Raw genomic sequence first — 24,474 nt, 5'->3', positions numbered from 1 at the left:
GAGCTCTCCAGGGATGGAAAATTTCTGCAAAGTCATGCGGAATGCTGAGATGGAACCCTTACCCCACATACCACTTGAATGTACAACCTTGGTCTTCTGCAGCAGCAGACATTGTCTCTAAGTACTTCCCAGACCTCCCCATTTTTGGAGGTGTTAGCATGCCTGGTATGTTACCTGAGGAAGAAGATGAGAAGTAAAATATAATTAAAATATCTCAATCAAGCTCTGTAATCCTGGGAGCAGCATCTTTGACCTATGCATGCTAGTATCCCTTAGAAATACTTATATGGGCTGACTGTGCTGAGCATATAGGGAGGTAGGCCACCTGCTTCATTTTTACTTTCCCTATTGCCTTCTCTGTGAAGAAGCCATTCCTCTTCTCTTAATGTTGCAGTTTTTGTCTACACATGAAGGGTGAGGATTGTGAAGGTAAGGAAATGTATATGGAAGCCCCATGAAATTGAAGACAGAGAGTACAAAGTTTTCCTCTTCGAGTCAGCTCTGAAGTCTTGTGGTCTTTTAAAGACACGCACTATCAATGCATATCAAAATAAATTATATTGATAAAATTCTTATTGGCTGGTTGCCACAGACAGCTGAAGCCAGAAGTCCTGTATAGTCAGCAGCTTAGCAGTGGGGCGCGGATTGGAATTTGAAGATATTAGGTGAGAAGAATATGGATGTTATACCTTCTGTCTATTTTAACTCTCTTTCTGATACTCTTGGGCATGGGGAAGGTATGTTCCACCTTGTAGGGACAGAATTCCAAATGTCATTCTTTGTTTCATTTGATTCCCAAGAGTATTTTTCATTAATAATGAATGTGCAGCCTACCTGCTCTCCATCATTTTTAACAGTATCTTCCTGGCTAGGAAGGGAGGGAATATCCCATTACATGGTGATCTGATTGAAAATCCACATGTCTAATTAGCCTTCTCTGTCACTGCCATAATAGAGGTAGGCTGTTTTGTTATTGTGAGATAGTAGACATCTAAGGTCCCTCTCAACTTATTCTTGGCTAACTGTGAGAGTTCCAGAGTTTTTAGCTGTTTTACTGAAGTAGCTTGATCATTAACTAATTGTTCTCAATCTTTTCAATTCACCCCTGTGAACAGAGAAAGTAGTCTTTTCTAAGGTCATTTTCATTTGTATTTCATTTCCCTATTTGTATTTCTGGGTTAATCATTTTTTTTCAGGGAAAAAATCTGTAAAGTGGAAGTCAAAAAGAACACCCAGACATACACAAACACATTTTATTCCTATGCACACACACAGAAGCCCTACCACACTCTTATATGCCCAAATCACAAATAACAGGAAAAAAAAAAAAAGAAAATTGAGAATTCTTACTCAGGAACTCTTACTAATTCCATTTTTTTTTTCCTCTCTCTCTCTCTCACACTTTTTTTTTCCCTTGACCAAATGTGGGAAATTATTTTTCTAGTTAAATGGTTTCACGCTAGTGACATCCTAAACAAGAACACTTTAAAAGATGCATCTTTGTTCTACATCTCAGGGTATCTTAGAATATTTTGTATATAAGACTATTCTGTGATTGGTAACATAAAATGATATTGTCTGGAAACAGTATTGAAGTCACACTGACCTTTGTGTCCTGCATTTACCTATTTGCTTGTTATACTTTAAGCATCCAATTCCATCCTCTGATCCTACCCGTCATGTTATCTGTCTTTTTCTCAAAATTTCTGCAGTTTTGTTCCAGAAATTTTCTTTTGCACTTTTACTATTTTAGACACCAGACTTAAAAAAATGGAATCATGCACACTGTCTAACTAATGTACTGACCTATATTTTCTTAATGTTATCAGGATTGTAAACACTGATACAATAAAGACATATAAGAATAGATCAAAGTTTTAATGTGTCATGAAATGTGAGGACGTAACCAGGTTTCCCTAGGTAGGATGATTGAGACACAATTTGATAATATGTGCAACAATTTGATAATATTCAGGAGTGGATAGAAACACAGGTTTGTCAACTTGAGATATCTTGATGCCCATAGCCATGGCTTTTATTGGATATCCCAAAGATCTATGGAGATTAATCCTGTTATCTTTGAGAAGGATCTTTCACTCAAGGTAGACTATGAAAAGAAGCTGAAAGGGAGTCAGAAGGAATAGTCTGCACAAGGCAAAGAAATAGAAGGTTCAATCACATTTGTGTTGATTGTGCTCAAAGCACGTACATTTGCCTACACATCAAGATGCTTGAAATCTAAACTGAGGCCATTTAACTTAGTGCTTGAAATCATAATTAAAGACACCAATTTCAGTGACTCAGATGTGCTGCAAAATGCTTAATTCTCTAATGCATAGTACTCTGACCTGCATTTTAAAGACAATTTTCAGTGCAAGAAAAAAAAAAGTGCTGCTGTGAATGTGCCCTTATCTACACAGATTTCCCAGGCCTCACTGTCAATTAGCTGGAAGAATGAGAATGATGACCTTAACTTGATGTTGCCGTATGTGAAGTAGCACACAAACACACGGACATGACTCCATGTTTCCACCACTGTCTAAAGGAATGGCTACAAGTTGAGATTGCCCACAGTTCTAAATAGAGCTCATAAGAGTCTGTATAGAACAGACCAGCAAGCAGATATTCTGCTCAGAATATTTCATTGCACAGTATATTAAGGAGCAGCCATTGACTTTGGGCCATGTTTTCTCCATGACTTTGATAGATGATTAAACTGAATGCTTATTCTTTGTTTTATATTTATGTATAATTGCTATTGAATTTTAGGCAAGTGCAGGCTGAAACAAAACGCTTAAAATGGGTTCTAATAGACTGCAAATTTGCTGAGAGCATACAATCATTTTATAATTTGAATTACCTCATTTGTCTTTCACATAAATATAATACATATTTGATAAAGGAAAACATTCTCAGTCAATTATAACGGTCAATTATAGCAATAGTGGAGGATATGGGATTTTGTTGAGTAATGAATAAAGCTTTTGATTGGTTATTACATCTCTTTATTGCTAACTCAGGAAGTACTTAAAACACATCATTTGGAAGGAGCTATATGTTTGCTGATGTGCAAGATACATAAGTAAAAGTGTGTAAACACATAGAAGGCCTGATATCTGTGCTTACTTTGGTAGGAAGGCTAACACATTCGCCTTCCAGCTGCAAGAAAAGGTTGAAGCAAAGTTGTGAGAAGAGACTTAGCATGCCTGAAAATAGTTTGCCTTTCATAGCTACAGAAGGACAACGAAAGAGGAACTTAGTGAAGCTACTAAGGCAAGCAGATATCAGGTCATCCAAGAACATCTGAACCAAACTGAGGTGTTGCATTCCACAGAAGGATGTAAGTCTGTCTTTACAGGAACAGGAAAGTAATATCAAATTATGCATTTGGAAATATAGGGTGAAATCCTGTTGGTAGGCAATAAACACACGCATTAAAGACAGAAGAGTAAAAATGACCCTTTATAATACCATACTATTTTATGCCATGTTACAATTTTTCACTCTGTCATCTTCTCTCTGATATTATTATGCTGATCATGATAACTGAGCAGGCTACACCACATATATTTTCAAGTGTGAAACATAGTTTCTAATGGAGACAACCTCATGTCTAACCTCTCTTTATTTTAAGTGACAGAATAGGATGCACCTGAGACAGCTATAAGGTATATATTGTGCATTTGCCTTGCCTCAGTTAGATTTGTATCTGTTATTTCTCCCGTATCATCCTAATTTTGATATCCATTCAGATCAGCCTGGATGGTTTCAAAAGTCACCTTATCCATTACTTCTTTTCCCTTTACTTTAATTTCCTTTTTTTAAAAAACAAGTGATTGTTTAATTTACATGGGATACATATCAAAAGTTTTCTTGAACTGAAGTCTTTATATTAAAGCACTGTCCAATAGTCAGACATTGAAGGAAATTCTAATTTTACTCTTATTAAAAAAACAAACTATGAATATGAATATATACCTTATTGTTCAATTAAGAGATGTAGGGATTTGTTAACATGTACCAACATTAATTTCACTCTTCATTATCCTGCATATTTGACACATATTTGTTAGATCGGTTGTAATTAGGATAATTTCCATATAAGGAAGATGGTTGATGAGTTAACCTTGAAAGAGAGGCGGCAGATGTATCAGCGGTCATTGGCACTAGGAACCATGAATTGCCTGCATGTTCCAGCTTAGAGAAAGTATCATATAGGGCTCACATATCTCTGTATGTAACTGGAAAGTTAGACATCTCAACCATTAGTCCAAAATAACTGCTCTGCCATGGCGATAAGATGTGGTACTGTGAAGTAGAGGTAGTCATAGTAGCAAAATTCTCAATATGATCTTTTGTTGGATGTAGCTGCTATGTGAGTGTTGATGGAAAAATGTTCAAGTGATTGTAAACCATAGGTTGATCTATCACAGTTTGCGCTGGTGTTCTAACTGACGTTAATGATGGAGAAGAAAAATCCCTTTGATTTGGGGCACTTGTATTACCAGTTATCTGGCTAGTAGAAGGTTTTAGTATGAAAGGCACACTTAAACGTGTTGAACCTGAAAATACACTCCTCTAGTTTCAGAAAGAAAAGCATATTTATGATAATCCACATTGCTCCTTGCTTTAACATGCTTCTTCTTGTAATCATGAATTAATGAAGATACTGGAGAGACATTTTTAATTCCAGTTTATTCTTTTTCTTCTTACAAAAAGCTGGGCATGGACTCGTTTAAAATTCAGATTATGATAGAAGTGCATCTAAAACTCAAGAAGAAAATTTAATGACTTTTTAAAGCACGGTAAAACAGAAAAGCATAGCTCAACTACAAAACTGATTCATTTAAGCATACAAAGTTAATAGCATCTAAACACCTCCATTAGCAGTTTTAAATACATACATATTAGAAGTTACTGCGTTCCACAAGTAAAATCATGTTGTATATCTACAGTAAGTTCCACTTTCAGTGGCTTCAAGATTTGTGTCTTGTTGAAACTTGCTCGGAAATTTTTGAGATCTCAAATGTTTTGATATCCAGCTGTTCTCAACTTAAAAAAAGAATAAAGAAAAGAAAAAGAAAAAAGAAAACAAAAGTCAATAACATGTTTTCTCAGTTTTAAAGTCAGTTTTAAGTACCCATGTGAACACACTCACTGGGTCACATGGATTAATCTCATACATTCCTGAACTAAGTGAAAAAAAAATATGAACACCATATTCAAAACAGAGATTTTTTTTTTTTCTGCCAGAAAGTCAGCTACTGAAGGAGATCTTTGAAAAGTTTGTCGTATTTTACTAAACCCATAAAATTTAAGCTGTTGTACTAAATTTTTCATATTATCGGTTTTAGATATCTTGTGAGGCGGCCTTCCTGGTGGCTCAGACAGTAAAACGTCTGCCTACAACGCAGGAGACCCGGGTTTAATCCCTGGGTCGGGAAGATTCCCTAGAGAAGGAAAACGCAACACACTCGAATACTCTTGCCTGGAAAATCGCATGGATGGAGAATTCTGGTAGGCTACAGTCCATGGGGTTGCAAAGAGTCAAGAGCTCTTTCTTGACGTCTTTTCATTGATCGTGAAGAGCTCTTTCTTGACGTCTTTTCATTGATCGCTATCGAAAGGTCACTCCCACCCCAACAAATAGATTTAAGCTGATCACTTTCAACTATATTCCAACGTTTTTGAGGAAATGTGAGTGAAAGAAAGTCATCTGATTCACCTGGATCAGAGATAGAAAATGTATAACATGGTTCTTTTATCACAAATTCTTCAGACAAAACCTGAAAAGGATCTTCTTCAATCAGAGACCTCAAGATCAAGTTCCCAGTAATTGTGTGATATCATGAAGGAGATCTAATGCAGTTTTCTGAACCAACTGATCCATCTTTAGGAAACACATCTTTAATTACTGAAAAATACTACGTGCCATTTCAAATCATTCTGCAGATACTTTTCTAATTTGTCTGATTTTACACAGTGCAAATTCAAATAATGCATGACTACACTACAAAGCTAATCTCTCTAGATCCTCACAGATCATCACTGTTTCTCAATCTGAGCAACAGTGACATCACACATCACTGGTTTCCTAACAGTTAAAGGGTAACACTCAGCCAGTGTTTACTTCACTATGAAGTAAATTATATCAACCTAAAATATAGGCTGCTTAGTTAAATAGAAACCACAAATATGAAACTTGCAAAATTTCATTCCTCAAGAAATTTTACACAAACAAGTTACATCAATAAGTCTACTTGGTTCTTGAAATAAAAGTATTGTATCCCTCTTTGGTACACACACACTTAGAAGTCAATACTTTTACCAAAAAAACTTGGGTGTGCTCTCTTGTGTGCAGTAAAGCCAAACAACTGACTGTGAGCTGTGGTGAAAGCAAGTGTAGTGTAGTGTTTTTTGTAGGCCCAAGCAAGGAGTATTCTTTGGCATTGCCTTTCCTTGGGATTGGAATGAAAACTGACCTTTTGCAATCTTGTGGGCACCTCTGAGTTTTCCAAATTTGCTGACATATTGAGCGCAGAACTTTCACAGCATCATCTTTTAGGATTTAAAAATGGAATTGCATAATTACCACTAGCTTTGTACATAGTGCTTCTTCCTAAGGCCCAATTGGCTTCACATTCCAGGATACATGTCTCTAGGTGAGTGATCACACCATGGTGACTATCTGGGTTATGGAGATTTTTTTGTACAGTTCTGTGTATTCTTGTCACCACTAATTAATGTATTTTGCTTCTGTAAGGTACATACCATTTTTGGTCCTTTTTCAAGCCCATTTTTGCATGAAATGTTCCCTTGGTATCTCTGATTTTCTTGAAGAAATCTCGAGCCTTTCCCATTCTATTGTTTTCCTCTATTTCTTTGCACTGATCACTGAGGAAGGCTTTCTTAACTCTCCTTGCCATTCTTTCGAATTGTGCATTCAAATAGGTATATATTTTCTGTTCTCCTTTGCTTTTCACTTCTCTTCTTTTCACAGCTCTTTGTAAGGTCTCGTCAGGCAGCCATTTTCCTTTTTTGTATTTTTTTTTTTCTTGTTGGGATGGTCTCGATCCATGTCTCCTGTACAATGTCATGAACCTTCATCCATAGTTCATCAGGCACTCTGTGTATCATATATAGTCCCTTCAGTTTGTGTCTTACTTCCACTGCATAATCATAAGGGATTTGATTTATGTCATACCTGAATGGTCTAGTGGTGTCCCCCACTTTCTTCAATTTAAGTCTGAATTTGGCAATAAGGAGCTCATGATCTGAGCCACAGAGAGCTTCTGGTCTTTCTGTGCTGGCTCTATGAAGTTTCTACATCTTTGGCTGCAAAGAGTATAATGGAGTTCATGATCTGAGCCGCAGTCAGCTCCTGGTCCGTGGATTAGATTAGCAATTGGATCAGATTGCCAGTTGCCGAACTCTAAGCTTTAACCTTTTCTGCCTCAGAGAACAGTGTATGCGATAGATACTATTTAAGCTGTTAGAGCTGAATTATGGAATGAATGTGGGCCTGCAAAGCTCTGTCTTCTATTTTTTCCTTTCCCTGCAAGCTTCATAATCAAGACATCTCCCTGGAACTTCTAAACTCTTTCATATAGAGATATTTTCAATAGCAACCACTTGGTCATTTTGCTCCTTAGAAGCCTTCTTACTTGTACTTATCTAATTCTGTGCACATCACTTTGTAATAGGACATGCAGTTTAGAGGTTGGCCTTACTGCCAAGATTGGGCTTCTCTGATAGCTCAGTTGATAAAGAATCTGCCTGCAACGCAGGAGACCCCGGTTCAATTCCTGGATCAGGAAGATACACTGGAGAAGGGATAGGCTACCCACACCAGTATTCCGGCCTAGAAGATTCCATGGGCTGCTGAGTCCATGGGGTCACAAAGGCTCAGACATGCCTGAGCAACTTTCTCTTTGACTTTAGAGCCTGGATTACTAGCAGCAACCATTAAAGGAATCATTCAGTAGGACAATTGGACCCTGGACTTGGACTTTGAGTATGGCGGCTAGTCAGTGAAATACCTGGTATTCTCTTTGTCCTTGATGTGCACGACTCAGACAATAAGATATCTGCCTGCAACGTGGGAGACCCAGGTTCAATTTGTCAAGATCCCCTTGCAAAGGAACTGTCTACCCATTCCAGTATTCTTGGCTGGAAAATACCATGGACAGAAGAGCCTGGTGGGGTCCAGTCCATGAGGTCGCCAAGATTGGGCACCACTGAGCAACTGACACTTTCTAATTCCTATAATATGTGGATGTGGCTTGCTTCATGGCAAATTTTAGTGGTCCAAGGGTCAGTGGTAGCCTCTGTTTCAGGCATACAGTAAGTAGGAAGACCAGCGGTAAAAAACGAGAAGCAGTGTGGCCTGCTGGGTAGAACACACCAGACTATACTTATTATAGTGCACCACTCAGGTTACTTTCACTAGGCATCCCTCAACTCCATAAACCCTGGCCACTAATTTTTGTGAAAAGTTTCCTGTTCTGGAAAATTGCCTTTGGTCATATGAAAGCTTCCTCACCCAAGAGGTGAAATTCCCACATCTGTGGGTGAGATTTGGACTGAGTGACACGGAAGTAAATGTCTTAATACAAAGTGAGATAAAGCCTGGTGTAACTTGGTCTCTGCTTGACATTAGATTTTGTTTCCCCTCTGCTATACCCTGTTTCCCTCATTCCATTTCTTCTGGAAAACCCTCACCATTGAGTCCTCTGAGTAACAAAGATGGGCTCTGCTTTTAGGAAATCTGATGGAAAACATTCCCACCACAGAATAACAACTACCATTCGTCAAGAAAAGGAACGGGAAAAATATTCATACTCTAGCCTCAATTTCTCTTACGGTGAAATGCCATTGTCTGCTGCTATTTACTATCTTTTGTACAGACCTGTGAGATTACTTTGTTTGTATGTTTTTATTTTTTCCTTTTTGATGTTCCTTGGCCACGTAAGTCATGGAAAGATAAGCTTTTCTTAGAAGCTGATGATTTTTTTTAGCTGATCTTGAGATGGACACCCAAAGTTGGTGGTTTTAACTTATAAACAATATACTTCCTTTTTTTCAAGGGATAGGATCTTAATAATCTGTCTTCAAGTCCAGAGTTTATCAAGAATAGTAAGGTTAAACATGTTTCTTATCGATTCCACTATTTAGGTTGTATGTTGCAAACACAGACCTCTATTCCAGAAGACAACTGAATAAAATCCCAAGCGAAATAGACTTGGGAGATGATCGTCTATTCCAGTCAGAGAAGACAATCTATCAAAGTGCATTGAACAGGTCAATCTAAAATAGTAGTCTAATAACAATCTGTAAAGTCAGAAAAAGCTGCATGAGGAAGTTAAAATAAGATCTCATAGGCATTAACAGACAAGAGAAACCAAGGGGAGCAGTAGAATGGCATAGGCACAGATGGTGAGACTAAGAAGAAAAGAGCACAGATTGAAAGGTCGGTGTGATTGAAGAATAGACTTAAAGAAACAACGTGAAGACTGAGAATAAGGTAGAATCCAGAGTCCTCATAGGCTCTTCTCAAGATCTTGCTTTCCATCACATGGCTTAGCTGGTGAGTGACAATTTTCTCTGATTGTAGCAAGGTAGACAGTGTCCGAGGAACATACGTGGATGCTAGAGAATGAATTGCAGTCCCTTGAGTCATCTGCAGTTGAGAAATCTGCACATTTTGTGCCAGGTGAGTGTCAATAAAGACAGTGATATGTGGCTGAATCTAAAGCATGATAAGGGGTAAAATTAACAACACTGAGGTATGGATAGGGTGAAGTGCATTAGAAAAGGAAGTAGTCAAGAATGAATAGTAGTATCAATCACAGAAGGAGAGAATTTGTGTTGTTATTCAGTCAGTAAGTCATACCCAACTCTTCAGAACCCCATGGACTCCAGCCTGCCAGACTTCTCTTCCCTATTTCCCAGAACTTGTTCAGATTCATGTCCATAGGGTTGGTGATGTTATCTAACCGTTTCATCATCTGCTGACCACTTCTCCTTTTACCTTCAATCTTTCCCAGTATCAGGACATTTTCTACTGAGTCAGCTCTTTGCATCAGGAGGCGAAAGGAAGAAAGAACACTGAAAGGTAACGAAGTTTTCCAAGGAGAGGCCTTGAAACTCTTCAGGATACAGATGCAGAAAACACTTTTGACAACATTCAACACCCATTCATGACGGGTATATGCAAAAACATGTACAGGCAGTGGGATCACAGGGAACCTTCTTCAACCATATATGAATAAATCCACTGCACACATGATTCACAATGGTAAAAACCTGAGAGCATGCCCCCTAATGTTATGAATAAGATAAAGATGCCAACTCTCACCATTGTTATTCAGCATCGTCTCTGGACTCCAATTGCGAGCGATCAGAGGAGAAGAAGAAAACAATTTTCAAACGAACTGGGAAAGAAGAGGTGAAACTGTCACTGTTTGCACATGGCATGATACTATGCCCAGAGAATCCAAAGATGCCACCAGGAAATGACTAGAACTAATCCAGGACTTTAGGGAAGGGGCTGGATACAAAGATAACACACAGAACACTCTTGCTTTTCTATAAAATAACAACAAAAATAAAAAAAAAATAGAAATGAAGGAAGCAATCCCATTCACCATGGAAACAAGAAAAGAAAAATTTCTGGGAACAAACCTACCTAGGCTGGGAACAAACTTGTGCACAGAAAAAAATAAGGCATGGATGAAACAAAAGTGATACAAAGAGATAGTGAGATACACGACTCTCATGTACTGGAAGAAAAAACGTTGTGAAAATGGCTACACTACAAAATGCAGTTTACAGATTCAGTGCCATTCCTATGAAATTGCCAATGGCATTTTTCACAGATAGTAGAACAAAAAAGTTTTTCAACTTGTATGGAAATACAGAAGACCTTGAAGAACCATGTTGCCTTGAGAGAGAAAAACAAGAGCTGGAGGATTCAGACTCCCTGATTTCAGTCTATACTACAAAGCTGTAGTAATCAATGTGGTATGGAACTAACACAGAAACAGGAATATAGAGCAATGGAACATGACAGAAAACCTGGAGATAATCTCATGCCCAAATGGGTCCCCTAATCTATGACAAAGGAGGCAGCAATATTCCATGGAAAAAAGACAATCTCTTTTATAAGTGATGGTGGAAAATCTTGACAGCTAAAGGTAAAAGAATGAAATTAGGAAACTTCCACATCGTTGTTCTGTGGCCACGTCGTGTCTGACACTTTGTGAAGCTGTGGGTGGCAGCACACCAGGGCTCCCTGTCCTCCACTATCTCCCGGAGTGTGCCCAGGTTCATATCCACTGCATCGGTGATGCCATCCAACCATCTCATCCTTGTTTCTGGCTTTGCATTCTGCCTTCAGTCTTTCCCAGCATCAGGGTCTTTACCAGGGAGTTTGCTTTTCGCATCAGGTGGACAAAGTTTTAGAGCTTCAGCTTCAGCAGTGGTCCTTCCAATGAGTATTTAGGGTCGATTTCCTTGAAGATTGACGGGTTTGGTCTCCTTGCTGTCCAAGGGATTATCAAGAGTCTTCTCCAGCCCCACAGTTCAAAAGCATCTGTTCTTTGGCGTTCCGCCTCCACTGTGGTTCATCTCTCACAACCATATATGACTACTAGAAAGAACGTAGCCTCGACTCTACGAACCTTTGTCAGCAACATGATAGCTTTGCTTTTTACACACTGTTTAGGTGTGTCATAGCTTTCCTGCCAATAAGCATTTGTTTTCTAATTTCATGGCTGCAGTCACCATCTGCAGCGATTTTAGAGCCCAGGAAGAGGAAATCTGGCACAGCTTTCCCGTTTCCCCTTTCTAGTTGCCATGAAGTGATGGAAACGGATATTGTGATCTGCGTTTTTATACTGAGTTTTATGCCTGATTTTGCACTGTCCTCCTTCACCCTCATCAAAAGATTCTTTAGTCCCTCTTCATTTTCTATCATTAGAGTGGTATGCATATGCATATTGTAGATGGTTGACATTTCTCCCATCAATCATGATTCCAGGTGTAACTCATCCAGCCTGGCATTTCTCATGATGTGCTATGTGCTTAAGTTAAATAAACAAGGTGACAATCAACAGCCTTGTCATCCTTTCTCAATCCTGAACCAGTCACTTTTTCCATACGTGGTTCTAATGCTTGGTTCTTGACCTGCCCACAGGTCTCTCAGGATCCAGGTAAAAGATGGTCCTGTATTCCCATCTCTTTAAGGGTTTCTCACAATTTGTTATGATCCACACAATCAAAGACTGTATAGAGTCGTCAGTGAAAAAGAAGTAGAGGTTTTTCTGGAATTAACTTGCTATTTCTCTCATCCAGCAAATGGTGACAACTTGAGCTCTGGCTCCTCTGCTGTTTCTAAAGCTACCTGAAGATCTGGAATTTCTCAGTTCACGTAATGCTGAAGCCTAGCATGAAGGATTTTGAGCATAAATTTTTAGCATGGGAGGCCAGCACTATTATATGGTGGCTTGAATGTTCTTTAGTCCTACTCTTCTTGGGAATTGGGGAAAGGATTTACTTTTTCCAGGCCTGTGGCCATTGTTAGGTTTTTGAGATTTGCTGACATCTTGAGTGCAGCACAGGTCATAGCAAAAACCCTCCTCCAACAACACAAGGAGATCACCAGATGGTCAACACCGACATCAGATTGATTATATTCTTTGCAGCCAAAGATGGAGGAGCTCTATACATTCAGCAAAACAAACAAACAAACAAAATAATGGGGGAAGACTGTGGCTCAGATCATGAACTCCTTATTGCCAAATTTAGACTTAAATTGAAAAAAGTAGAGAAAACCACTAGACCATTCATGTATGACCTAAATCAAATCCCTTATAATTATACAGTGGAATTGACAAATAGATTTAAGAGACTAGATCTGGTAGACAGAGTGCCTGATGAACTATGGACAGAGGTATATGACGCTGTACAGGAGACAGGGATCAAGACCATCCCCACTGAAAAGAAGTGCACAAAAGCAAAATAGCTTTCTGAGGAGGCCTGAAAAACAGCTGCGGAAAGAAGAGAAGCAAAATGCAAAGGAGAAAAGGAAAGATATTCGCATCTGAATGCAGAGTTCCAAACAAGAGCAAGGTGATATAAGAAACCCTTCCTCAGTGATCAATGCAAAGACACAGAGGAAAACATCAGAATGGGAAAGATTAGCAATCTGTTCGAGAAAATTAGAGATACCAAGGGAACTTTTCATGCAAAGATGGTCTCGATAAAGGACAAAAATGGTATGAACCTGACAGAAGCAGAAGATATTAAGTAGAGGTGGCAAGAATACACAGAAAAACTGTACAAGAAAGATCTTCACGCCCCAGATGATCACAATGGTGCAATCACTCACTACAACCAAACATCCTGGAATGTGAAGTCAAGTGGGCCTTAAAAGCCTCACTACGTATAAAGCTAGTGGAGGTGATAGAATTCCAGTTGAGCTATTGCAAATCCTCAGAGATGATGCTGTGAAAGTGCTGCACTTGTTATGCCAGCAAATCTGAAAAACTTAGCAGTGGCCACAGGATTGGAAAGGGTCGGTTTTCATTCCCATGTCACAGAAATGCAATGCCAAAGAATGCTTAAAATCCGTATAATTGCACTCATTTCACACACTTGTAAAGTAATGCTCAAAATTCTCCAAGCCAGGCTTCAGCAATACGTGAACTGTGAACTTCCAGAGGTTCATGCTGGTTTTAGAAAAGGCAGAGGAACCAGAGATCAAATTGCCAACATCCACTGGATCATCGAAAATGCAAGAGAGTTCCAGAAAAACATCGATCTGCTCTATTGACTATGTCAAAGCTTTTGACTGTGTGGATCAAAATAAACTGTGGACAATTCTGAAAGAGATGGGAATGCAAGACCATCTGAAGTTTCTCTTGAGAAACCTGTATGCAAGTCAGGAAGCAAGAGTTAGAACTGGACATGGAACAACTGACTGCTTCCAAAAAGGAAGAGGAGAACGTCAAGGTTGTATATTGTCACCCTGCTTATCAAACTTATATGCAGAGTACATCATGAGAAACGTTGGGCTGGAAGAAACTCAAGCTGGAATCAAGATTGCCATGAGAAATAGTGATAATCTCAGATACACAGACCACACCACCCTTGGCAGAAAGTGAAGAAGAACTCAAGAGCCTCTTGATGAAAGTGAAAGAGGAGAGTGAAAAAGCTGGGTTAAAGCTCAACGTTCAGACAACTAAGATCATACATCTGCTCCCATCTCTTCATGGGAAATAGATGGGGAAACAGTGGAAACAGTGAAAGACTTTAATTTTGGGGGCTCCAAAATCACTGCTGATGGTGATTTCAGCCATGAAATTAAAAGACACTTGTTCTTTGGAAGGAAGGTTATGACCTACTTAGATAGCATATTTAGAAGCAGAGACATTACTTTGCCAACAAAGGCCCATCTAGTCAAGGCTATGGTTTTTCCAGTGGTCATATATGGATGTGAGAGTTGAACGGTGAAGAAAGCTGAGCACCGAGGAATTGATACTTTTGAACTGTGGTGTTGGAGAAGACTCTTGAGAGTCCCTTGGACTGCAAGGAGATCCAACCTGTCCATCCTAAAGGAGATCAGTCCCGGGTGTTCATTGGAAGAACTGATGTTCAAGCTGAAACTCCAGTACTTAGGCCACCTCATGCGAAGAGTTGATTCATTGGAAAATACCCCAATGCTGGGAAGGATTGGGGGCAGGAGGAGAAGGGGATGACAGAGGATGAGATGGTTGGATGGCATCACCGACTCAATGAACATAGGTTTGGGTGAACTTCGGGAGTTGGTGATGGACAGGGAGGCCTGGTGTGCTGCAATTCATGGGGCTGCAAAGAGTCGGACATGACTGAGCGACTGAACTCAACTGAATTGATCTGAGTGCAGCACCTTGATAGCATCGTCTTTTAGGACTCTAAGTAGCTCTGCTGGAACTCCATCACCTCACTTGGTTTCACACTCCTGAATGGCGGGCTCTGGGCGAATGGTCACACCATCGTGCTTATCTGAGTCGTTTAGGCCTGTTTTTCTACACTTCTGTAGATTCTTTTCATCTCATCTTGATCTCTTCTACTTATTTTCGGTCTTTGCTGTTGCTGTCCTTTATCATGGCCATCGTTGGATGAAATGTTCTTTTGATATCTCCAATTTTCTTGAAGAGATCTCTAGTCTTTCCTTTCTATTGTTTTCTTCTATTTCCTTGCATTGTTTATTGAAGAAGCCCTGTTTGTCTCTCTTTGTTATTCTCTGGAACTCTGCGCTCAGTTGGGGTACCTTTGCCTTTTCCACATGTTTTTTGCTTCTCTCCTTTCCACAGCAACTTGTAAACCCTCCTCAGACAGTCACTGTGCCTTCATGCTTTTATTTTTCATCAGGATGGTTTGCTCACTGTTCAATATTTTGGACCTCCTACCACAGTATTTGAGACACTCTCTTTACTAGATATAAACCCTTGAAACTATTTGTTACCTCCACTGCATATTCAGAGGGGATTTGATTCAAGTTGTACCTGGCTGGCCTAGTCGTTCTGCCCTCTGCACCCCACCCCAACTCCTCCCCATTTAGTTTAAGCCTGCATTTTGCCAAGAGAAGATGATGATCTGATGACGACCCACAGGTCTTGTTTTTGCTGACGGTATGCAGCTTTTCCCACTTGATTGCTACCAAGAAGATGATCAATCGGATATCGGCAGAGACCATTTGATGACATCCTTCTGTAAGGTCGTCTCTTCTGTTGTTGTAAAAGGATGATTGCTATGACCAGTGCAATTCATGACAGAATTTGATTAGTCCATGTCTTGCTTCATTTTTCACTCCAAGGTCAAACTTGCCTGTCACTCCAGGTACCTCTTGACTTCCTACTTTTGAAATCCAACCCCTATAATGATAAGGATATCTTTCATTTGATGTTAGCTCTACAAGGTCTTGTAAGTCTTCATAAGAACTGATTATTTCAGCTTCTTCAGCATCTGCATTTGTGGGATAGACTTTTATATCTCACGTAAAAAAACAATCTTGGCAGAGACCTAATCCATGAGATAAGGAACTTTTTATATTTCATTTAGGAAAATCTGGGTCGCGATTTTCCAAATGAGATATGCAGTTCTCTATATTTCATGAATGAAAGTCTAGGCACTGATTTTCCTACATGAAATATGGATTTCTCTACTTTCACATTTGAAACTCAAGGCACAGAGCACTTTCCCCTGAAATATGAAATTCTTGTATTTCACATGGAATTGGCAATAAATAAGGTCATGTTTTGTAACACGAAATATGGAATTTTTCATATTTCTCATCTGAAAACCTGTGTACTGACTTTACTTCCTGAACTACAGAATACTGTATATTTAACAGTTGAAACACTTGGCATCGATTTTCCTAAAGAAATATGGAAATTTCTGTTTCATTCATTAAGTGATTTTCATGCTTGAGGTGTGAAACTCTCTGTACTTCACCCAAGAAAACTTGCATGAAGCTCTTCAGTATGAAATATGGAATTCTGTATATTTTGCATTTGCAAATCTGGGGACAGATTTTCTCATGTGAGATACAAAATGTCAGTTATTCACATGTGAATATTTGTGTCAGATTTTGACATACAAAATACGGGATTTTCCGTGATTCGCAAATTAACATCTGGGCCAGACAGTCAAATATAGAATGAGCTATATTTCATATATGAAAATCTGGTCACAGATTTCCCTATTGAAGTTTGGAATTCTCTGGATTTCATTTCTGAAAATCTGGGTGAAGACTGCCCTGCATGATATATGGAATAATCCATATTTCACACATGAAAACCTGGGTGCCAATATTTCTACATGAATTGCATAAATCTCTGAAGTAACAGTTGTATTTCTAGGTTTTGATTTTCCCATATGAAAAATGTGCATCTGTATATGTCACATATGAGACTGTGAAAGCAATTTTTTGGGGGCATGATATATGAAATACTCTGTATTTTATTTATGAACATCTGCATGTCTGTATTACTACATGAAGTTTTGAAATTCTGTGTATTTCTCATCAGAAAATCTTGGCATCCATTTTCCTATATTAAATATGAATTTCTCAAATTTTCCAACATCTACATCACAGCACAGTTTTCATTACATAAAATACGGACTTATTTATATTTCACATCTGAAAATCAGGGTGCATATTTTCCTGCATGAATGATGGCATTATCTCTGTTTCTCATGTGAAAATCTGGACACCAATTTCCTTTTTGCTGTTTGTTTGGTTGGTTTTTGCTAACAATAAATATTTTAATAGAAACAGATATATTGTTTCATTCAATAAAAATGTGAAAGATTATGTCTAAGTAGATGTAAAGACTGGAAGGAAATCTACTCCATCTTTTCAGTAGTCAAAAAACAAACAAACAAACAAACAAAAAAACCTGATGACTAGCCCAGACTGAAGGGATAGAATGGGACGAATGAAGTTCAGTTCACAGGACTTGTTAGCTCTAGAGCATTCTTTTTTTTTTCTTTTTTACGAAAATGTAATTAGTTTATTTTCAGGTAACTTTTATTTTTTATTATAAATTTATTTATTTTAATTGGGCGCTAATTACTTTACAATATCTAAGTGGTTTTTCCACACATTGACATGAATCCGCCACAGGTGTACATGTGTTCCACATCCTGAAGCCCCTTCACACCTCCCTCCCCATCCCATCCATCTGGGTCCTCCCAGTGCACCAGCCCCGAACACCCTGTCTCATGCATCGAATCTGGTCTGTCATATGATACGATATGGCATATGATCTGGTTTGACATATGATAATATACATGTTTCAATGTCATTCTCCCAAATCATTCCACCCCTGTAATCTCCCACAGAGTCCAAAAGACTGTTCTATACATCTGTGTCTATTTTGCTGTCCCGCGTATAGGGTTATCGTTAGCATCTTTCTAAGTTCCATATATATTTGTTAATATACTGTATTGGTGTTTTGCTTTCTGACTTACTTCACTCTGTATAATAGGCACCAGTTTAATCCACCTCGTTAGAAGGGATTCAAATGCATTTATTTTAATAGCTGAGTAATATTCCATTGTGTATATGTATCACAGCTTTCTTATCCATTCGTCTGCTGATGGCCATTTGGGTTGCTTCCGTGTCCTGGCTATTATAAACAGGCCTTCGATGAATATTGGGGTACACGTGTCTCTTTCAGTTCTGGCTTCCTCGGTGTATATGCGCAGCAGTGGGTTTGCTGGGTTGTATGGCAGAACCTCCACACTGTTCTCCATAGTGCCTGTACTAGTTTGCATTCCCACCGAGAGTGTAAGAGGGTTCTTTTGTCTCCGTACCCTCTCGAGCATTTATTGTTTGTAGATTATTGGATGGCAGGCATTCTGACCAGTGTGAGATGGTACCTCGTTGTGGTTTTGATTTGCATTTCTCTGCTAATGAGTGATGTTGAGCATCTTTTCATGTGTTTGTTAGCCATCTGTATGTCTTCTTTGGAGAAATGTCTGTTTAGTTCTTTGGCCCAATTTTTGATTGGTTCACTTACTTTTCTGGACTTGAGCTGCAGGTGTTGCTTGTATACTTTTGAGATTAACTCTTTGTCAGTTGCTTCATTTGCTATTAGTTTCTCCCATTCTGAAGGTAGGCTTTTCCCCTTGCTTCTAGTCTCTGTGGTTGTACAAAAGCTTTTAAGTTTCATTAGCTCCCATTTGTTTATTTTTGCTTTTATTTCCATTACTCTGGGAGGTGGGTCATAGAGCATTCTGCTGTGATTTGTGTCGGAAAGTGTTTTGTCTATGTTTTCCTCTAGGGCTTTTATAGTTTGTGGTCTTATGTTCAGATCTTCAATCCATTTTGAGTTTATTTTTGTGTACGGTGTTAGAAAGTGTTCTAGTTTCATTCTTTTACAAGTGGTTGACCAGTTTTCCCAGCTCCACATGTTAAAGAAATTGTCTTTTCTCCATTTTATTTTCTTGCCTCCTTTGCCAAAGATAAGGTGTCCATAGGTACATGAATTTATCTCTGGGCTTGCTATTGTGTTCCATTGATCTATGTTTCTGTCTCCACGCTAGTACCATACTGTCTTGATGACTGTTGCTTTGTAGTATAGCCTGAAGTCAGGCAGGTTGATTACTCCTATTCCATTCTTCTTTCTCAAGATTTCTTTGGCTATTTGCGGTTTTATATATTTCCATACAAATTGTGAAATTATTTTTTCTAGCTCTGAAAAATACCGCTGGTAGCTTGATAGGGATTACATTGAATCTATAGATTGCTTTGGGTAGTATACTCGTTTTCACTATATTGATTCTTCTGATCCATGAACATGGTATATTTCTCCATCTATTTGTGTCTTGTTTGATTTCTTTCATCAGTGTTTTATAGTTTTCTATATGTATCTCCTTTGTCTCTTTAGGTAGATTGAGGTTTTTAAAGGCATAAGCCACACTTCTTGCATGGCTCTGCAATAAAACATACTCTGCTTTAAACTCTAATGTTTCGATATTGCTTGGCCCAAGGTTGCTGGGTACAGGGGTATTTAGTTACAGTAACACCTTATCTCTCAAGTCTGTGGAGGTTAACAGAATCTCTTGAGAGAATGTCTCATTTCAAAACCACATACACTCATAAAAGGATGACCAGTTTTTTCTTGTGTGTGAAGCAAATTAACAGACACTGAGAGCTCTCCTAGTTACCAGGTGAATTTAGGACAAAGTGTGACAAAGGTTTTCATCAGGTCTTACTTGAGGACTACTCATTATTTTGGAAACTTTGTCATGAACTGATTTGCTAGGATATATAGAGAGAGTATATCTTTTATCTTTTCTATCATTTAGTAGTTTGCTTCTCATGTGTGTCACATTATGTTTTAATATGTGCATACATTTTCATACTGTAAAATATGGGGAATTTCATTCTCAATTTGGAAAGTGTGTGGTGAGATATTCACAGATGAAATGCAGAGAATTCTGTATTTCATTCAGGAAATCTACATGCATGTATTCAGATGTGAAATACCAAGTTCCATGCTTCACGTAGAACACTTTTGCCCTCATGTCAAAATGTGATACAGACATGGAATTCTCTCTGTTGAGAGAAATTTATACAGAGATGCTAAGGATAGTGCCCCACCAAGGGCCACGGCTCTCCATTGTCAGAGGAATTGAAGTCTGCCCATTTATTGTACAGAGGCCCTTTCACAGTGATTCTGTTCTCACCCAGCCTCCAGGTGAGAACACAGCCCAGCCTACCCCATCAGCCCAGGCCTGTGGGACTAGGAGGGGTAAGAGGATCAACCCAAGACACCCTTTTAAGGAGTGATGTTTCAAACTGACAAACTCTGCATGTAGCAGGTGCTTCTGCTACAGTGCTACCAGTCTCCCAAACCTTACAGAAAAGGGCAAGCTGTGCTCAGATGCCTGGTCATGTAGAGGATAGAATGGTCCTGCACTTGAGAAGGACAGAAAACCCTTTGTAGCTGGGTGTCCTAGGGGCTGTGCAGAGCCCCTCTTCTGTGCCTGGGAATCTGGCCCACTTCATTTTTCTGCTCCTTCGTATCCTCCCTGACTGCGCCCAGGTGCTTCGTTTCTGCCTCTCCTTTCTGATCAGGCATCCATGTTTACATTTACATGCCTGTTTACACTTCCAGCTTGCTCTGTCGGTGAGACCCCTGTGCTTTTTTCCGTGGTGTCAGTGCTTCTGCTGCCCTATGATCTTTCTACCTTACACAAGCTCTTTCACGTTTTCAGTGTCCATTCTTCCATCCCACAGCCAGACCAGCTCAGACAGCTCACACACACATTTGTGTCAGCACATGTGTGTGCATGCTCTCCCACCCACCTACCCCCCCACACAAACAATCCTGAAAAGAAACTTGCACAGATGTGCCGCTAATTGTTTACTTGTCCAGTATAATGAACTTTGGTAAGCACCCCTCTTTTTTTGGCCCGGTTATTATTATTTTTTTCACTCACTAGTTGATCAAATCAGCGTCCTCTTCTACTTCTATGATACATCCTGGAAGGTGAATGGGATTTGCTCATGAGGGGGCTGACTTACAAAGAGGTTGGCAGGGTTGGAAGTCCTCACTGTGGATGGTTGAGTGACATGTGCCTGTGTTCTCTACTCCCATCACAACAGACTGGTTCACAGTGCCAATCATGGTGGCATGATTCCATTCCCTGTGCTTTCCTTCCAGAAAAAGCACAGAAATAGCAAGGGGCTTTGAACTTGAAATTGATCATGCACCCCCTTTGCCCAGGCTATAGCAGGTCACTGAGGACAAGAATTCTTTAACAAATTCCTATTCACAGAAAGGCAAGTCCCAACTCTTACTGCCTGAGTGATGCTTCACTTAAAATCATGAAGAAATTCTGCATGGGTAATGCCAGGTTAACGATCACTGCAAGAAGTGGTAATAGTCAATGTCCTTCTTTCCTGCAGCAGTGTTTATAGAACACTTAACAAGTCAACCCCAAATCTCTCCTGACAGATCAAAAATTTTCTGACAGATGCATTCCTGCAACATCTTTGCCCTTTGTGATCCTAATTAATATTCTCATTTCAACGAGTGATATTCTTGCCCCATGGGCATTTGTGTAAGTGTGTGGGTATTGCTGTTTCCAAACGGGGGTCACTGTTAACTATTCCTGTGATAAAGCATTTCTTGCTGTTCACAAATATCGTGTATCTCTTAAAAAAAAGTCACAAGTCAAGATGTTGGAAACATTTGATCCAGGAATGAAAGAAATCATCCAATTCACACACAGTCTGACAAAGACACACAAACTTAAAAAACAAAAGTGAATACAAGCAACACAATTCACGTATGTTGAATAGGGCCGTGCAAGAACTGACACAGCTATTGCAGCAGAGCTGTGTATAATGGCACAGGCATGGGTGTCATATCAAAGAAGACAGGAGGCATAGGCAGACCCAGAGGAAGAAACATCAACTCACATTCAAGGGCAGGCACAACAGAGACACCCAATCTTCATTCTAAACAGAGGAAAACATGAACACATCCAGGGAACAGGAAACAAATGCAGCTCAGGGTGATTGAGCCAGAATGCTCAAGAAATCATCAGTAACCCGCCAAGTCTCACACGCATTGATATTCAGTGGAAGAAAACCTTACACAACACGTCCAAGTGTGCAGTCAAATCTAATAGCACCTAGATCTTAGGGCCCAAGTGAAAGCCCGAAAGACACTGGGACACATGTCATGGCAAGTTTCCAGAGAATGACCATCAAGTCAACGATGCACAGTTCAGTTTTACTAACCAACCCATGACTATCTCTGCACTCTTCACTTCAGGACAGGTTAGAGCTAAAGCCACCCCTGGTACTGAATCACTGGTACTGAAGACAGGCGATATTAGGCGTTGGGGCACCCTGTCCTTAACACTTCTTGTCTTTAAGTTCTTTGCAGTGCCTTACTAAAACTTCTGAATGTGGATAACTAGAATGAGCCCAGTCTAAGGTCCCCAAACACATGCACCAATATGCTATCCCACACCCACAGCAGAGTTATTACACATTAGTTTCTGCTTTGCATTGTTTTGTTTTGAACTGGTGCTGAGAAACACAGGTACCAGCCTGCCGGAGCCCCAAGTATTCTTTGAAGATTACAGATTAAGAAAGTAAGAAGACATGTTTCCATTGTTTGCTGAGCTGCTTGTACAGAAAGCACCCAGAGAAGGCCAAGCCTTGCCTTCTGGAACTGTAGATGCTCCTCTGCAGAAGGGGCATACTGGGGTGCAGATAGTCAAATGCAAAAGTTGGCCCTGAGCAGGAGATCTCATTCAGTGCACCTTGAAGGGGGCATCCATGAACCCATGAACTTTGACGTTCATTCTTTACCCTTTGCCCTCAAAAGAGATGCTGCTGTCGGGAGACAATTTTTGGAGTGAGAACTCCATGTGAGACAGAAATATCACCCTCAGGGAAGCCCACGTTGGAGCCATTGTATCTGGGGCGAGTGGACAAACGTTGACCTCTCCCTACTCACTTTGTGCCAGTCTGTCCTTTGCCCAATCCAGAGGTGGACGTGATTCCGGAAAGCAGCCATCTACTTGGAAAGGGCCACCCTAAGTTCTGACCAGTCCCTCAGTGAGCTCTGTATTCTCCAGGCGTTCCCATTGGCCCTTGGCCCGCAGAGTAGCGACAAAGCCCCAGAAGAATGTCCCTTGTGGTTTTATACAGTCTGTGCTGAGCCATTCAGCAAGGAAGAGACACTGTCACCAGAGGGTTCGTGAGAAAAATGTTATTTCTACACCTAGTCCTGACAGAGGGCCTTGGGCACAGAGCTTAAGCCTTCCTGGAAAAAAGGATATTAACCGCTGAGCCATCATGGGACACAGAGTGCACGGCTGGGTAGGCTGGACCTTGCCTGTTTAACATCCCCATTCCCCTGACTTCTGCCCCTGCAGACTTTGTACCTAAACTGAGTTCCTCGAAAAAAGAACAGAGTTCACATGAGCTCAAACATATATGATGGGATCTGGTTTTGTTTGTCTGTCTGTTTCCTGGCGATTTATCTTTTCCCCTGGTCACTTTTGCCAGAAACTAATATCCTGACTGCCTTCCCACCCCCTCACTTTCACCCTGGGCCACAGCCCCTCCATATACTTTATGCCCCCATCCCCTAAGATGTTACCTGGAACCCTAGCTCTGGGAAGATGACTCTCAGCAAAGCTGAACCGTGCAGTCATATACACAAGAAGGCTATGTGGTTCATAGTGAGTTGAATGTTAAGGCTTTTTCCTTGTCCTGTACTCTTAAAATGCCTGATGATATCCAGCAGTGATGATACCTGGGACACCACCTTCCAATAAAGTTGTGTTCCATTATTTCAATCTCTGGCCCTTGTTCACCAGACCCTTTCCATGAACATCCACATTTCCCTTGTGAAGTTGCCAGAACCACAGTTAATGGCCCCTGCTCTTCCTTCTCCTTCCTCCCCAACCCCGCCCCACAGGAAGAACTGTGTCCCCTGACACAACCCCAACATATGGCTTAACCCCCTCTACAACTCTCCATGGTCTGGTAATTCCCACGCCTTAAACTGAGACCCTACATGGAGTTGAAGTATTTGTCTTGAGGACCTGGCCAAACAATACACAGACACATACGGTTGATGCTTTCTATTTATCCTTCGGAATTATTTCATGCTTACTTGTTTCTCCCTCTCGATCTATTTCACCACCAGACCACTCTTCATTACTTTCCTGTCCGAGAGAACTAGCTGGCCATTGATCTTCATGTGAAGCACCTTCTTAGATTTTCTATTTTAGGTAACGGGGGACACTCCATCATAAGCTTCTCAAAATCGGGGGTTTCCTTTCAAAACAGACAGAGACACAGACACAGATATGTCAACCTATCCTCTCTCAACAACACTAAAGACAGCTTTAATCTTTCAAGTCAGTTCCCAGGAGAGAGAGTCTGTG

The 24,474-nt window shown here is 40.0% G+C and overlaps 1 pseudogene; it reads left to right on the top strand.

Moving 5' to 3' along the window:
• The first annotated feature begins 9,645 nt into the window (after nt 1-9,645).
• LOC145537724 (MYND-type zinc finger-containing chromatin reader ZMYND8-like) overlaps nt 9,646-24,474 on the top strand; it is a 94,191-nt pseudogene continuing 79,362 nt past the window's right edge.

The sequence above is a fragment of the Giraffa tippelskirchi genome, chromosome Y (genome assembly GCF_054371585.1).
Source record: "Giraffa tippelskirchi isolate mGirTip1 chromosome Y, T2T-mGirTip1v1.2.pri, whole genome shotgun sequence".
In the NCBI taxonomy this organism is placed as follows: domain Eukaryota; kingdom Metazoa; phylum Chordata; class Mammalia; order Artiodactyla; family Giraffidae; genus Giraffa; species Giraffa tippelskirchi.
Note: the sequence above shows the minus strand (reverse complement) of the source record. Positions and strands in the feature narration are given on the sequence as shown.